The sequence below is a fragment of the Gobio gobio genome (genome assembly GCF_949357685.1).
Source record: "Gobio gobio genome assembly, chromosome: 19".
NCBI lineage: Eukaryota > Metazoa > Chordata > Actinopteri > Cypriniformes > Gobionidae > Gobio > Gobio gobio.
The window spans coordinates 42872747-42883220 of record NC_137112.1 but is presented as its reverse complement, the minus strand read 5'-3'; the positions used below and the strand labels follow the sequence as shown (position 1 = coordinate 42883220).

General features: G+C 40.0%; 1 long non-coding RNA gene across 1 annotated transcript; it reads right to left on the bottom strand.

Annotated features, from left to right (window-relative positions):
- Window positions 1-1459: 1459 nt before the first annotated feature.
- On the bottom strand, window positions 1460-10177 carry LOC307142821. Its single transcript, XR_013818516.1, has 3 exons — window positions 10080-10177; window positions 5995-6019; window positions 1460-1583 (listed from the first exon to the last, which is right to left on the bottom strand). It is a non-coding gene; the product is annotated as an uncharacterized lncRNA (long non-coding RNA).
- Window positions 10178-10474: the final 297 nt, after the last annotated feature.

The window sequence follows — 10474 nt, the reverse complement described above, 5'->3', positions numbered from 1 at the left end:
AAGATATGCATTTAAAAGACTCACTTTTGATTGTTATTGTCACTGGATCAGAGTGAGGAGATGGTGTTTGAACTTGTGACTTCATCACAGTGTAGAAGCAGGTTATTCTCACAGATGAACTCTGACCTTCTGACCATTTAATGATCTGAGATCCAGGGAGTGAGAGCTGACATGATGTGCTCTGTTTTGAGTTAGTTTCTCTTCCATATATGTAAAAGAAACACATCTCCATCTTCAGATGTTCAGTATTCTCACAGCTCAGCTGAACTGTGTCTGTTTCCAGAATAACTGAAGCTGATGCTGTTAACTTGGCCTGAGGAAGATCTGATGAAGAAAAAAAGAAAAAGAAAGAGTAATGATCAAAAATAAATGGGACATTTCGATTGCTTGGATTCTGTTTTTAGAAATATCTGGGTAGAGAAACCTCATTGGTCCAAACAGTCTCTATATTCAGGATTCACACATTTTTGACTAATGAATTTCCATGATCTTCCCAGTCACTCATGATTGTTAGATTATTGAATAATTAAAGAAATATTTGGATTTATAAATTACTTTTAACATTTGATCTTGCAAGTACATTTCACTCAACACGAGCTCTCACACAGACGAATATCCAGCTGATTAAATATTTGTTAGAATGTATATTCAATACATACATTTTTAATTATTTGCAAGACTTTTTGCAAGCCTGAATAATGCCATTTAAAAAATAATTTATAAACATATAAAATATAAAAAATGTATTTACAGTTTTGCCACTGATGTTAACCACATGGACATGTTTTAATACAGTAATAATATTACAAATACAGTAATAATGTTAAATAATATTAAATAGTAATAATATTAAAAAATTTTGTTTACTATTTTATTTACTATTATAATATAAATATTGCTCATATAATGTGTGAAGTGTCCTCACCTCTGATGGTGTGTGTGTCACTGCGTGGTGATCTGATCTCAGGTTCAGTGTTGAGTGAATAATCACAGCTCAGCCGTCTGCTGTTCACTGACTGTGTGAAGAGTTCACTATGACTTACATAAAACACACAGTAATGTCCTCTAGACGGAATCCTCTGAAAAAGACCATCCTCAGTGTAGAAACTACAGATGAAATCAGCTCTGACTGAAAGTGGTATTTCACAGGCTATGTTGATCTGGACATCATTGTCACTAACACTGATGATGGGTTTCTGAAGTGAACCTGTTTAAGTCAAATAATTCATAATTAATACAAACTCCAATAACATTTTACAAACCAGAACAGCAGTGAAATATCTCACCTAAAACCGTCACTGTGGCAGCAGGAGATTGAGATGATGGTTTATTAATCCCGTGCTCATGTATTGAGTAGAAGCAGGAAATGTCGACAGATGCAGGTGATTTTACAGCTGCCCATCTGAGCACTTCAGCACCAGTGAGATCCAGCTCACATGATGGAATGACTTTTATATTCTTCTGTTCTCTGTTTATGTAGAAATGACACAGTTTCACTGTAACATCTGCTGGCGTCTCACAGATCATCTTCACTGAGCTGGACTCTCTTAGGACATCTGGAGACACTTTTACAGCAGGAGCTTCTGCAACAACCAAAACAGATCAATCATTACATCTCATTGAAAATGTTTAATAATATTGACAATGTACAATAAGTCATAAATTCATACCATATTTTTGGCTAAAAGCTGCTGATCATTGCTGATGTATACAGTAATAAACTTCATAACTTCATAAACGTATTTCAAATAACAATAAAAACAATACATTTACCAATGGCTAAATGGGAAAGTGACTTGGCTCTTGACTTCTGGAAGGAAATCTGTAGTAACATATTTTCTATGACTAGCAATACAAATCTTCAACTCATGCAGTACAAGATCATTCACAGGACTCACATCACTCAAAAGAAAAGTTCAAAATGGGTCTAAGCGACACAGATATTTTCTCTCCATGCACATTGGGTACTGATGACTATTTGCAGGCCACATGGATCTGCCAACCTGTTTATTATTATTCAATTAAATTAAATTCAAATTTATTTGTATAGCGCTTTTCACGATACATATTGTTTCAAAGCAGCTTCACAGAAAATGCATCTACATTACAATTTGAATTGATGTGTACATGTTATGCATTTCAGAAATGCACATACACAAAGCACACAGATTAGCTAACTATCTATTATTAATCAATATAATAACTAGGGCACAGAAATAAGAAATCAGTGACCGATAAACTTTGAAGTGAACCCATTTCTGACTTGTCTCAAAATACATCAGAAACCTGTCTCCAGACCCGCACACTCTCCCAACAGCACCTTGTAGCAACTCATAATGTAATAACTGCACATAATATGCACATAATGTAATAATTGCACATAATGTAAGAACTGCACATAATATAATAAATGCACATAATGTAATTGTTACATATCTGTGTATCTGTCTGACTTTAGGTTTTGTGTATGGACTTCCTGTTTTCGTTTGTCACATGTTCCTTTGTTCATTTTCCCGCCACTCATCTGTCTCCATGGTCACCCTCGTTAGTTTAGTTCTGTTCAGCTGTGTTTAGTCATCATCTCCTGTATCACCTGTCCTTCATTTATCCAGTCATCTGTGTTTGTATTTAAGTTCCTCTTTGTTCATTCATTCTTTGTCTGGTCATGTTTATGTACGTTTATGTAAGGTGTGTTGTTATGCTATATGTCAGTCTCCTGAGTATCCAGAGTATTAAACGTTGTTTGAGTATTCTACTTACCTTTCTTTGCCTTCCTACCTGAGCACACCGTAACAGATGACCAGACCAAGACAGCAAGGAGGATTTCTCTCGGAAATGGGTATTTTCCTGGTCCCACTCTCTCCAGTGTCCCCAGAGGAAGGCGGTTCAGCGGAGGATCGCCTTTGGGGGATTCGACAGAACGGTCGCCCACTGGAGAGGTATGTAGAGGAATTCTCGGAGCTAGCTTATCTGGTGAACTGGCCAGATGCACCGCTTAATGCGGTTTTTCTGATGGGCCTGGACGAGGACACTATTCGGTTCCTGGAACCTGCCTGTTCCTTTTCCCTAGTCGAGACAATCAACCTGCTATTGTCCCTAAATTGTTCCGAGTTTGAGATAATAGAAGAGGTTCCTATGAATATGTGTCTTCCTCGTCCAGTCCCCTCAGAAAAGCTCGCTGCCTGGTCAGTTCACCCTCAGCCAGTTTCCTCTGCATAACCCTCCAGTGGGTCTGCCGGGAGGGTCCTGCCTGTCCCCAAGCCCAGAAGGAAGAGGAGAGCTGCCGCTAAGCGCCCGTCTCGGGTCGTGATGGCCGCTACCACGGCAGATTCACTGGAGCGGTGGTTGATAGACTTTGGGAGCGATCCTACCGCTCCGTGTTTCCTGGACTCCGCTCCAGCCCTCCTGGACTCCGCTCTGGACTCCGCTCCAGCCCTCCTGGACTCCGCTCCAGCCCTCCTGGACTCCGCTCCAGCCCTCCTGGACTCCGCTCCAGCCCTCCTGGACTCCGCTCCAGCCCTCCTGGACTCCGCTCCAGCCCTCCTGGACTCCGCTCCAGCACTCCTGGACTCCGCTCCAGCACCCCTGGACTTCCTGGACTCCACTCCAGCACTCCTGGACTCCGCTCCAGCACTCCTGGACTTCCTGGACTCCACTCCAGCACCCCTGGACTTCCTGGACTCCGTTCCAGCCTTCGACGAGGCCGCTCCAGCCTTCGACGAGGCCGCTCCAGCCTTCGACGAGGCCGCTCCAGCCTTCGACGAGACCGCTCCAGCCTTCGACGAGGCCGCTCCACCTCGCAGGACTGTTCCAGCCCACAAGCCAGTCCCATTCCACAAGCCCTCCAGTCCAGCCCTGAATTTCCCAAAGAAAGTTTTGGGGGGGGGGGGCTATGTACCTGTGGGTGGGAGACATGTGGGTGGGGCTCTGGTTCAGCCCAGGCGCCCAAAGACTCCTGCTTCGCCCACGGCTCCTGACCCGCCATGGCCACCCACGGCTCCTGACCCGCCATGGCCGCCCACGGCTCCACCCTGGAGGCACCCCAGCCAGTCAGACCCCAGTGCTCCCGTCCTCAGGACTCCAGGGTACCCACCCTCCCTCCCTATTTTTGTCTTCTACGGCGTGAGGACGCGCCTATCGGGAGGGGGGCGTTATGTTACATATCTGTCTGACTTTAGGTTTTGTGTATGGACTTCCTGTTTTCGTTTGTCACATGTTCCTTTGTTCATTTTCCCGCCACTCATCTGTCTCCATGATCACCCTCGTTAGTTTAGTTCTGTTCAGCTGTGTTTAGTCATCTCCTGTATCACCTGTCCTTCATTTATCCAGTCATCTGTGTTTGTATTTAAGTTCCTCTTTGTTCATTCTTTGTCTGGTCACGTTTATGTAAGGTGTGTTATGCTATATGTCAGTCTCCTGAGTATCCCGAGTATTAAACGTTGTTTGAGTATTCTACTTACCTGTCTTTGCCTTCCTGCCTGACCACACCCGTAACAGTAATAACTGCACATAATATAATAACTGCACATAATATAATAATTGCACATAATATAATAACTGCACATAATATAATAATATAATAACTGCACATAATGTAATAACTGCACATAATATAATAATTTTCTCAAAACTTAATACAATAATGAGTAATGTAATAACAATTTTTACATTATGAGAAATGTATTACATTATAAACTCACCAAAAACGTCACATTTTCATTATTGTAATAGCTTTTAGAACTTATTAGCATTCCCTTAGAGTCAATTTTTAAAAGTCAAGCCAGCCTTAACTCGCCTACAAAATCCACCAGATCACAGATACTAGTAGAAGTAGTTTAAAGGTCTAAAAGTTATTTATCTTTCTTTCTTTTCTGTTTTACAAAAAGAAAAAAATCTCAAAACTCAACAGTTTTAGCAGGGGTGTGTTGTGCTGTATTTTTCAACTCACACACACACACACATTGTTGAATATGCGTTTCACGGGGAATCTCTATAGGTGTAATAATTTGAACCGAATCTTCTATCCTCCTACCCGACCCCTAAATCTACCCATCACACACAACTTGTTTGTTGTTTTAAGCCATTTGGTTTACAAGGACACAGGAAGTGTCCTCATAAGACATGTTTATGTTGGAATCATCATACACATTTGTGTCCTCTTAAACCATATCTGCACACACCCTATGGTACACACACACACACACACTCTCTCTCTCTCTCTCTCTCTCTCTCTCTCTCTCTCTCTCTCTCTCTCTCTCTCTCTCACACACACACACACACACACACACACCTCATTGGTATATTGATACTGTGTTTTTTTTACAACATTTTAACACAGTGTTGGTAATTAACACTGTTGGCACGAACAAGGAGTTAGTTCATGTGACGTCACGTGACATGAAAACGTTGGTTTGAAGTAAAAATGCTATTCAAGTAAAATTGTATCTAGGGGGTTTGTTATTTGCTTCAAGGCAAACTGAACAAAACAAGTTTACATCAGAAACCATGATTTTTTTCTTAATCCAATATAAAAATGCCTTTAAATCAACGACACGGTAGTTTAATTGTTTCAGTGTGGGTGAGCGGGGCATATCCACATATTTTTGTTCTTCTTCTTCTCTCCTCAACAACCTCACCTCTTCCCTTTTTTCCTCATAGAAGTGTATGCGTATGTATGTGCACGTGTATGTGTTTGTATGTTTTTTTCTCTCCTTTTCTTCTTATTACATTTCAGATGATTACTATTATATATGTTGTTTATATAATGAATATAAAAGTATGAGTTTTGTCTTATGTACTGCTTTAAAAACCAATGAAATAAATAAATACTCTATAAAAACAAATATATCATGTAGGTTGTAGTTCACATGATTGTATGTTCATATTAAAACTTCACACATATCACACATGCTGAAATATTTTAGCCAATAAAACTTTGTTCGCTATAAATGTGGACATATTTTAAAAAGACATTAAACAGCAGAGATCACTTACTGTAAGATTGAACCACCAGAAGAAGCTGAAACACAATGAAGAAGAACACCTCCATTACAGTGAGAGTGAGAAAAGGGATTGAACGAGTGTCACAATGGGTGAATTAGGAAGTAACACACTAGACCACAGGAAACCATTTAATATACCGAGTAGTTTTATGTAGATGAAAGTGTACAGACTACACTTAAAACCATGTGCAACAGGTGCTGGTCATATAATTAGAATATTATCAAAAAGTTGATTTATTTCACTAATTCCATTTAAAAAGTGAAACTTGTATATTATTTTCATTCATTACACACAGACTGATATATTTCAAATGTTTATTTCTTTTAATTTTGATGATTATAACTGACAACTAAGGAAAATCCCAAATTCCGTTTCTCAGAAAATTAGAATATTACTTAAGACCAATACAAAGAAAGGATTTTTAGAAATCTTGGCCAACTGAAAAGTATGAAGATGAACAGTATGAGCATGTCCAACACTCAATACTTAGTTGGGGCTACTTTTGCCTGAATTACTGCAGCAATGCGGCGTGGCATGATGTCGATCAGTCTGTGGCACTGCTCAGGTGTTATGAGAGCCCAGGTTGCTCTGATAGTGGCCTTCAGCTCTTCTGCGTTGTTGGGTCTGGCATATCGCATCTTCCTCTTCACAATACCCCATAGATTTTCTATGGGGTTAAGGTCAGGTGAGTTTGCTGGCCAATTAAGAACAGCGATACCATGGTCCTTAAACCAGGTGCTGGTTGCTTTGGCACTGTGGAAAATGAAAGTCCTGTTGGAAAATGAAATCTGCATCTCCATAAAGTTGGTCAGCAGCAGGAAGCATGAAGTGCTCTAAAACTTCCTGGTATACGACTGCGTTGACCTTGAACCTCAGAAAACACAGTGGACCAACACCAGCAGATGACATGGCACCCCAAACCATCACTGACTGTGGAAACTTTACACTGGACCTCAAGCAACGTCGATTGTGTGCCTCTCCTCTCTTCCTCCAGACTCGGGGACCCTGATTTCCAAAGGAAATGCAAAATTTACTTTCATCAGAGAGCATAACTTTGGACCACTCAGCAGCAGTCCAGTCCTTTTTTCTTTAGCCCAGGCGAGACGCTTCTGACGCTGTCTGTTGTTCAAGAGTGGCTTGACACATGGAATGTGACCGCTGAAACCCATGTCTTGCATACGTCTGTGCGTAGTGGTTCTTGAAGCACTGACTCCAGCTGCAGTCCACTTTTTGCTCATCTACCCCACATTTTTTAATGGGTTTTGTTTCACAATCCTCTTCAGGGTGCGGTTATCCCTATTGCTTGTACACTTTTTTTCTACCACATCTTTTCCTTCCCTTCGCCTCTCTATTAATGTGCTTGGACAGAGAGCTCTGTGAACAGCCAGCCTCTTTTGCAATGACCTTTTGTGTCTTGCCCTCCTTGTGCAAGGTGTCAATGGTCGTCTTTTGGACAACTGTCAAGTCAGCAGAAAATCTATGGGGTATTGTGAAGAGCTGAAGGCCACTATCAGAGCAACCTGGGCTCTCATAACACATGAGCAGTGCCACAGACTGATCGACTCCAAGCCACGCCGCATTGCTGCAGTAATTCAGGCAAAAGGAACCCCAACTAAGTATTGAGTGTTGGACATGCTCATACTGTTCATCTTCATACTTTTCAGTTGGCCAAGATTTCTAAAAATCCTTTCTTTCTATTGGTCTTAAGTAATATTCTAATTTTCTGAGATACGGAATTTGGGATTTTCCTTAGTTGTCAGTTATAATCATCAAAATTAAAAGAAATAAACATTTGAAATATATCAGTATGTGTGTAATGAATGAATATAATATACAAGTTTCACTTTTTTAATAGAATTAGTGAAATAAATCAACTTTTTGATGATATTCTAATTATATGACCAGCACCTGTAACATGTATCATGCATGCAGAATTTCTCATTATAGTTTTAAGTTTTATAATGTTCATTGAATCTACTGACAATCATATTACCATAAACCATAAACATGGAGTTAAAGGTTTAAGTAGAGCTATAAAGCTATCCATTCTCTGACTAATAAATCCTCTTTTTATTGTATTATAGATATAATAGAATTTAGTAAAACCCTGAATAGAAACATGTTGTGCACAGATCTGCATTTATTGTCATTATTGTAATGTACAGCAGTGATGATCTGTAGGAAACAGAAGTTAAAATGTTTGAGCATCTTATTAATAGACAAACAATATCTGACATCACTTTACATCTTGATGAATTGAATGAGTAAGAAAAAAATATCAAATTAAAAGTGATCAGATCGTCCTGAAATGACGATGAGTTTAAAGGCATAGTTCACTCTAAGATGAATATTAAGTCCTCATTTACTCACACTGGTGTTCTTCTAATGTATACCCTTCTTTCTTTTTCGGACCAGAAAAGGAGAATTTTTACAAAAAGGATGTAAAAGTATCTCAAAATGATCCCATGTGACTCGGCATACGACATTACAACAACACCAGGGTGAGTAAATGATAGCTTAATTTTTATTTTAAGGTGAACTATCCCTTTAAAGGCACAATATGTAAATTTTTTGGATTAAAATATACACACACTAGAACAATGTTAGGTAACACTTTTATTTTACAGTGTCCTACATATTGTGACAAGCAGGGCGGGCGATAGCCGTGAGAGTGGCGTGAGGCCGGTGGCGTGATTGTAGATGAGTGTCACATGCGCGTCACACCAGTCTCGAATCCTCTCACGGCTCTCGCCTGCCCTTCTTGTCACACATATGTTACATTTACTTAGCATAGTAATAACAGTAAATTATGCATGACTAATCAACCAAATCCTACCCTAACCTAGTAACTACATGTAGTTACTCAATATTACTCAGTACTTAAAGGGATAGTTCACCCAAAAATGAAAATTAGCCCATGATTTACTCACCCTTAAGTCATCCTAGGTGTACACTATATGACATTCTTCTTTCAGACTAATAAAATCTTAGTTATATTAAAAAGTTTCTGGCTAATCCAAGCATTATAATGGCAGTAATAGTTGCTCTGTTTTTGAAGTCCATAAAAAAATGCATCTGTCCGTCCAATAACGTGCTCCACGCAGTTGTTAATAAAGGCCTTCTGAAGTGAACCGATGCGTTTGTGTAAGACAAATATCCATATTTAAAACTTTATCAAGTAAAGTTCCAGCCGATCGCCTTCCGTGGAAAAGTGTTGAAAGTGCCTTCTCACAATTCAAGATGCGTACGTGATGTCTGACGAGCGTAACTGGTAACGGAAGCCTTTGATCGGCAGAGGCGCTTTCCATAAATGGAACACGGAAGGCGGTCGGCCGAAACTTTACTTTATAAAGTTTTAAATATGGTTATTTTTCTTACACAAACACATCGATTCACTTCAGAAGGCCTTTATTAACACCTGCGTGAAGCAGTTATTCGACGGACAGATGCATTTTTTATGGACTTCAAAAACAGAGCAACTATTACTGCCATTATAATGCTTGGAAGAGCCAGGACTTCTTTTATATAACTCAGATTTTATTCGTCTGAAAGAAGAAAGTCATATACACCTAGGATGACTTGAGGGTGAGTAAATCATGGGCTAATTTTCATTTTTGGGTGAACTATCCCTTTAAATAGTTAATTACACTGTAACGATGACACCTTAAAATAAAGTGTAACCCAATGTTATATATTTTGTTGACTTGTGTACTTACATTATCCCTAATGTTTCCAATAATGTTTAAATCCAGAGAAATCAGCAAGTGTAACGGCCCGTGTCATTGAGTCACCTGTCAATTATGTTATATCCCCATTACCCTTGATTTCAGGTTTTATTTCTATTTATTATATAGAAAACCGCATTAATTTATTATGTGTGTCACAGTCAACAGCTCACTCACCGCATCTGCACTACACTTCCCATAATCCTCTCTGCTCACCACCTGCACACACTCCACCATCACCTGCACCTGCCAGCAATCACCCTCATCACACCTTGTATTTAAGCAGTCACCTTCCACCTCACTATTGTCTTGTCCTGTCTATGGACCTCACACACTCCTGCTTCTACTCACCTGAGCAACCTACATGCATTCCTGATCCGACTTCAGTCTTCTGCCATCCATCTGTGTCCATCCTATTCCTCGTGTCACCCATCTGTCCTTCAACTCCAGCCATCTATCCAACATCTGATCCTGCATTCAAGAAGGACAGCGTTAAAATCAGATAAGCCTGCAATCCAACTAACATATGCATATCCTCTCACCTGTTTGTCTCTCCACTCTGCCCCCGGTTTTCTCTACAATAAACTATTTACATTGACTTACAGTCACAATTCACCAGTGTGAGTGCCCATGATCACCACCAGAGGGCACTCCAACCTGGACTGTCATTCCATCAAAGACTACATTACCCATAATCCTTTGCCCGGACTCATCATCACTCATTGTTTGCACCTGTCTTATATTAC